Here is a 7500-nt window from a genome sequence, read left to right as displayed (position 1 = left end):
ACCCTGTTGACTTCAATGGGGCAAGTTTTAAACCTGCTTTTAGCCTCTTAACATCCTTGATGTGTCATTACAAGTGCACAGGTCATGTGAGTGATTCCTTCAGAGTGATCACGGGTGAATCTGACTGCAGTAGACGTGAAAGATATTAATAAAAACGATATTATTTCAGCCAGCGCACATAACTGTATTTACATCCTGTTTTTGGTCGAAGCCCATAGTAATCGATTGTCGAGTTCACATGCATAGGTTTAGTCATAGATATCATATATAAAGGCTAGATGTCTCGTGCGCGCTGCTGGCCAATGGAGGTCGACGTCTGCACGTGGCGGCCATCTTGCCACAGTGCGTTTGCTCACTGTTTAATGGTGCTAATACTTTAAAATAACCATAACTTGCTAAATTTTCTACCGATTTTCAAACGGTTTGGTTTGTTATAAACGTCAGAGATGTAGTTATGAGACTATATTCATACACTGCATACATATGAAAAATTATAACATACATGTTCAAGCATTCGGAATTATAGCCACGTTAATAACGTTTGTAAGAAACCAAACCGTTTGTAAATCCGTCAATATTTCAGCGAGAAATGAGGATTTGTGTGCATGTTGATCATTCACCTTAATGCACAGAGCACTGAGACAAGATGGCCGAACGGTGATGCCGGAAGTGACTGCGCCATAAGACATCTAGCGTTTATATATGATATCTATGGGTTTAGTTACCTATGATCACGCGCGTGAACTCGACAATCGATTACTATGGACTTAAATACAGGTATGTGCGCTGGCTGAAATAACATCATATTTATTAATATCTTTCACATCTACTGCAGTCAGATTCACCCGTGTTCACTCTGAAGGAATCACTCACATGACCTGTGCACTTGTAATGACACATCAAGGATGTTAAGAGGCTAAAAGCAGGTTTAAAACTTGCCCCATTGAATTCAACAGGGTGCAGATTTTAAAAAGAGGATAACTCGGTGTAGGCAACACCGATTTTTGTCGTTGTTCTCTGTACTGACAGCACTCCAAATGTACAAAAAAATGAGTTCAATGTTAAAATTGACCGGAGTTCTCCTTTAATTTTACATTACCTCTTGTCATTCAAACCTGTATGAACAACCCGACGGAATAAAACGTATCTATTTTATATAGAATCTTATTCACACCACAGAATTTAAAAAGACTGCGACTTCATCTCAAAATTTTTACTTTTGACGCAGTTGGAAGAAAAACGTTTTTTTATTTTGTGGTAATTCAAAATGTAAAATGGTTACAAATTACTGCGAGATCATATTGAAAAGACTTTACAGCTTCTGCAGAAAACTATTTTGAGAAATGACACTAGTGAGCACATGATGACATATCACCCACAGTCATAAATTATATGTGTTACTGACCAGTAGTTATTTCTAGTTATTACATGGTTTGGTTGAATTCTAATGTAGAATGCGGTGTGTTATTTCTTGATAACAGCCGCTGCTAAGTATAACACACCGTTGCTATGAAAAACAGAGCGTTGCTATGGACGCAGGATTCTACCATAGACAGTAAAAGAAATGGACACAGCGACCCCATTGAATTCAACGGAGAAAAGTGAAGTCAATTAGAAGCTCTCACTTCCTGGGGGTCGAGCGTACTGCGCAGACTCACACTGAGCTCGATGACGTAGATGTGATGTGAGCAACCCGTCTGTCTTCTAGTAGCTGTGCCAAGAGAAATCTGAATCGATCCCTTCTGAATCTTGCAGCGACGGAGAGTGTGAGTAGGAGCTGTCCATGAGCTGGAGCAGGAGAAACTTTTGCTAGGTATTCTGATTAATTATTTTGTCATTTTGCCTCCACGTCCCCCCGATCGCCCGCGAGCTTCTCCTCCTGTCCATACGGTAATTCTCTACTGTGCGACAGAGAGTCGCGTGGTTTTGACGCAATCGTTAGCCTATTTTTACAAAAACTGCTTCTACGGGGCCATAACGTAAGAGACAAGGTAATGGAGCCTTTTATACATTTTCGTGTTTCTTTAGAAATAAATAATGGACAAATGGAGTCTTTAAACGCCTCAGATGTAAAGTTATTCGCACGAATGGGAGTCATTGGCATGCTAACAGCAGGTGACAGTCTGCTAATCAGTGGCAGCGCCCGGGGAAGCTTCAGTTTTTTATGAAACATTGGCCCCCTGGATTCTAACCGTAGAGACGGAACGGACTATTTTCTTTAGCGGAAGCAATTCAATCGGTTTTAAATCAATATTTTGTGTCAAATTATTGATTTATTTGGTAGGTAGCCATGTAATAAGCGGGATAATGTAGAGCGAGGTGGTTGTTATAGCGAATACAAGCCCTTCAGGCTCCGCTTCGCATCGGGTCCTCAGCCTGTCGGGGGTGTATTCGCTATAACAACCGCCTCGCTCTACATTATCCCTTACTTCATGGTGGTTGATTATGACTTCACATTTCTAACTTTAGTTAGTGTGTAATGTTGCTGTTTGAGCAGAAACAACATCTGCAAAGTTACAACGCTCAAAGTTCAGAGCAAAGGGAGAGATTTACTTTTAAAGAAATAGTTTTTTAAGGACTACAACAAACGGCTGGTACGAACTACACAAGCTTCTTCACGGGTTGATGACATCACTAACCCTACAATTTACATAAACCCCACCCCCGGAACACGATTTATAGATTATCATGACAGAACTCCACATCAGCTTCATAAATTCATCAACTATCCATTCAGAAATGTCCTGTTGCTTCTACATGTTGTCACTTCTTCTTGAGTCTCTCAATCATTGTCTGACTCCGGTTTGAACATAAAAGGCTAAAAGTTTTTGAAATTTTCAGTGGATGTGCGTGTGTGTGTGTGAGGTCATCAAGCTGCTAAGGACAAGAGCTCTTGAAGCTCCGCCCCCCTGTGCCGGGAGCAGCAGCTCATTTGCATTTAAAGGGACATGCACAAAAACGGCGTGTTTTTGCTCACCCTCAAAAAGTGACAATTTTAACATGCTATAAAAATATCTGTGGGGTGTTTAGAGCTAAAGCTTCACACACACACTCTGGGGACATCAGAGACTTACTTTACATCTTGTGAAACGGGCATTACACCACCTGTGATGAGGTTCAGAGTTTAGAAGGAAGATGACGGGGTAGGCGTGACTGGGACTCGTAAGTTTTATTCACTCAAAACAATATATCCTTCGGATGAGACGTTAAACCGAGGTCCTGACTCTCTGTGGTCATTAAAAATCCCATGGCATTTCTCGTAAAGAGTAGGGGTGTAACCCCAGTGTCCTGGCCACATTCCACCTTACCAATCATGGCCTCCTAATAATCCCCTTACATTGAATTGGCTCTATCACTCTCTCTCCTCTCTCCACCTATATCCGGTGTGTGGTGAGCGCACTGGCGCCGTTGTACTGTGGCTGCCGTCGCATCATCCAAGTGGATGCTGCACACTGGTGGTGGTTGAGGAGAGATCCCCTGACATGATTGTAAAGCGCTTTGGGTGTACAGTAGTACATATGAAAGCGCTATATAAATGCCCGATTCTATTCTTCTATTCTAATATACAAAACAAAAGGCGCGCACACAGCACATTCACCGTAGCCGCGCTACAGCACAAAACACTCTTTCAGTAAAACTCTTTCCACTTCAGTCCACACGATCACTCTTGCAGCGTACGAGTCCTCAGTCCTTCTCTGTCTCCCGTCTCTCACTCCACAGCGGCTTAAATCCGGTCTCTCCACGCCAGTTACTGCAACAAGACACAGGTGTTCGTCATTTGCACTTGACCTACTTGTGCACCGCTCGTCTCCTTTCCCGTTACAGACCTCGCAGAACCACGGCCCCTCGCCACTCCACGCCCCCCTCGCCACACCACGCCCCCCTCACCACACCACGCCCCCCTCGCCACTCCACGCCCCCTCGCCACACCACGCCCCCCTCACCACACCACGCCCCCCTCGCCACTCCACGCCCCCTCGCCACTCCACGCCCCCTCGCCACTCCACGCCCCCTCGCCACTCCACGCCCCCCTCGCCACACCACGGCCCTTCGCCACTCCACGCCCCCCTCCCCTCACCACACCACGGCCCCTTGCCACTCCACGGCCCCCTCACCACACCACGGCCCCTCGCCACTCCACGCCCCCCTCACCACACCACGGCCCACTCGCCACACCACGGCCCCTCGCCACTCCATGCCCCCCTCACCACACCACGGCCCCTCGCCACTCCATGCCCCCCTCACCACACCATGGCCCCACGCCACTCCATGCCCCCCTCACCACACCATGGCCCCTCGCCACTCCATGCCCCCCTCACCACACCACAGCCCACTCGCCACACCACGGCCCATCACCACTCCATGCCCCCCTCACCACACCACGGCCCACTCGCCACACCACGCCCCCCTGCCACACCACGCCCCCCTCGCCACACCACGGCCCACTCGCCACACCACGGCCCCTCGCCACTCCACGCCACCCTCACCACACCACGGCCCACTCGCCACACCACGGCCCCTCGCCACTCCACACCCCCCTCACCACACCACGGCCCCTCGCCACTCCACGCCCCCTCGCCACTCCACGCCCCCTCGCCACTCCACGCCCCACTCGCCCCCCCCTCGCCACACCATGCCCCCTCGCCACTCCACGCCCCCCTCGCCACTCCACGCCCACCTCGCCCCCCCTCGCCACACCATGCCCCCTCGCCACACCACGGCCCCCTCGCCACACCACGGCCCCTCGCCACTCCACGCCCCCTCGCCACACCACGCCCACCTCGCCACACCATGCCCCCTCGCCACACCACGCCCCCCTCGCCCCCCCTCGCCACACCATGCCCCCTCGCCACACCACGGCCCCCTCGCCACTAGGGGTGTCAAAATTAATCGTTTCTACGATGCATCGCGATGCAGACGAGGGCGATTCGGTATCGGTTCAGTAATAGACCATAACGATTATAATGTACGGACTTTTCTGACGTCATTTGTCGCGTACGTGCATTGTGGCGGAAGCATACAATGGCAGAGGGAGGCGAGACGCGAGTGCGAGAATATTAAAAATGCTCCAACTACTTTAAAAGCCGACATCTGGGCACGTTTCGGCTTTTAGGAACAACCTGGTAAGCACGACCTGCAGAAGACACGCGCTGTACTGTGCGCTCATGTCACACACAAATAGAATATGCAGGAGGTAGGCTAATACCAATAACTTCATAAACCACGTTAGCCGTTTTCACCCCAAGCTGTTAACGCCTGGCAGAGTCAGAGAGATGAGCGGATGAGCTCCAACGCCGAATCCGCAGCCAAAAATAAACAGTCCACCCGCCCCAATAATATTCTCTGATTTAAGTATCCGCACCCGATGGTCAAATTACAATTATTCTGTGTTGTTACGCGTGATTATAAATGGATGATCGTCACCTTCAACAGCGGACTCGGCGACGGTTGATGCGCGCATCTTTAATGGTAACATAATAGCCTGCACTGATTAATGAGCGCTGCTTTTAAATGAACATTTTTGTAAAACAAAATTTATTTGACAGATTTTCCTTTTCTTAATGGCATAAACAAGCTTTACTCCCTTGAAACTTTAACTGGAATGTCACTGTTTCTGTCACTGCGACTTCCCAAGCACACACACACGTGCGCACACATCACTTTTGAAGAGAAATTTAAAATTGAGGATGCGGTGCATCGCGATGCATTGTGATATCGAATTGAACTGAATCGATGACATGATAATCGTAATCGAACCGAACCGTGAGACCAGTGTAGGTTCACACCCCTACTCGCCACACCACGGCCCACTTGCCACTCCACGCCCCCTCGCCACTCCACGCCCCCCTCACCACACCACGGCCCACTCGACACTCCACGCCCCCCTCGCAACACCACGGCCCCCACCTCGCCACACCACGCCCCCCTCGACACACCACGGCCCACTTGCCACTCCACGCCCCCTCGCCACTCCACGCCCCCCTCACCACACCACGGCCCACTCGACACTCCACGCCCCCCTCGCAACACCACGGCCCCCACCTCGCCACACCACGCCCCCCTCGACACACCACGCCCCACTCGCCGCACCACGCACCCCTCCTCACACCACAACCCCCTCACCACACCACGCCCCTCTCACCACACCACGCCCCCCTCACCAAACCACGCCCCTCTCGCCACACCACGCCCCTCTCGCCACACCACGCCCCACTCACCACACCACTCCCCCCTCGCCACACCACGCCCCACTCGCCGCACCACGCACCCCTCCTCACACCACAACCCCCTCACCACACCACGCCCCTCACCACACAACACCCCACTCTCCACACCACGCCCCCCTCACCACACCACGCCCCCCTCGCCACACCACGCCCCACTCGCCGCACCACGCACCCCTCCTCACACCACAACCCCCCCACCACACCATGCCCCCCTCACCACACCACACCCCTCTCACCACACAACGCCCCACTCTCCACACCACGCCCCCCTCACCACACCACGCCCCCCTCACCAAACCACGCCCCTCTCACCACACCACGCCCCTCTCACCACACCATGCCCCACTCACTTAGGCTGAAACGCGTCTGTGGTGACATTGTATAAATAAATATATGAGATATAACTAGAGAGTACGGTTTTTCATCTTTATTTAACACCTTCTGTGTGACAAATATCTGAAGCCATTATTCCATCACGCCATTTCATTGGCCAGTGCACCGCTTAGTTCACAGTGTATGAATGCAGTGAACTCTGTCTGTGCATCTGCTGAGTTTAACATGCATTTAGGAACGCAATTACTCATTATTTTCACATTTGCATAGTTGACGATTGCAGCATTTCACTAGACTTGTAATGAGACGCGTTTGTAAACTTGTTTTCCACTAAAAGAAAAGCTCACAGGATTATCTCTTACATGTATAGAAATTATGACAAAACTAATTATGAAAGTTTCATTTATTTTTCAGTGCATTTGTTTTACAATATATGGCTATTACTGTCATAGGAATAATGTTATTATTATTATTATTATTATTATCAATAGTAAAAAGAGGTTTGAGTCCCATTTAAAGTTCAGGTTCAGACCAATACACTGACTTTTGCACACTGAATATGAGTTTTAATTTAGCTTTTAATTCTGAACTCAGGTTTCTATCCTCAGGTACGTGAGGCGTTACGGTCTATGGTTCCCATAGCGACGGTTACGCAGCGTTGAAGTGGACCTATTCAGGGAACCAAGGTAACATTCGTAACTGAGACGTTTTAAAGGGGAAATTGTTTTTTGAACAAAACATTTATGAAGCCTCTAAATTTAGGTCTGATTAGATTTCTTTTAATTGTTTCTAACTTATTGACTGATGATCCGCTGATGGACGGCATCACTGACACTGAGTGTAGATCGACGTGTCGGGACAGAGAAAGTTGTACGAGCGTGAGAATCGCTGTTCGGGTTAGATGTCAGATGTTTTGTGTTGTAACGGCTTGTTCTGTAAC

The 7500-nt window shown here is 49.4% G+C and overlaps 1 protein-coding gene across 3 annotated transcripts in view; it reads left to right on the top strand.

Moving 5' to 3' along the window:
* The window catches only part of coro2ab (coronin 2Ab), a 17104-nt gene that overhangs the window by 761 nt on the left and 8843 nt on the right, over window positions 1–7500 (top strand). Inside the window, exon 2 of one of the 3 annotated variants that reach the window (XM_084428443.1) lies at window positions 7169–7246. The exons of 1 other annotated variant lie outside the window; for it this stretch is intronic. The gene's annotated coding sequence lies outside the window, so the exon portion shown is untranslated. Of the gene's footprint in view, window positions 1–7168 lie in introns of all 3 variants that reach the window. One more of the 3 variants, XM_084428441.1, reaches the window with a different exon arrangement.

The sequence above is a fragment of the Rutilus rutilus genome (assembly GCF_951802725.1).
Source record: "Rutilus rutilus genome assembly, chromosome: 13".
In the NCBI taxonomy this organism is placed as follows: domain Eukaryota; kingdom Metazoa; phylum Chordata; class Actinopteri; order Cypriniformes; family Leuciscidae; genus Rutilus; species Rutilus rutilus.
The sequence above is the reverse complement of the archived record's forward strand: the minus strand, read 5'-3'. Positions and strand labels throughout refer to the sequence as shown.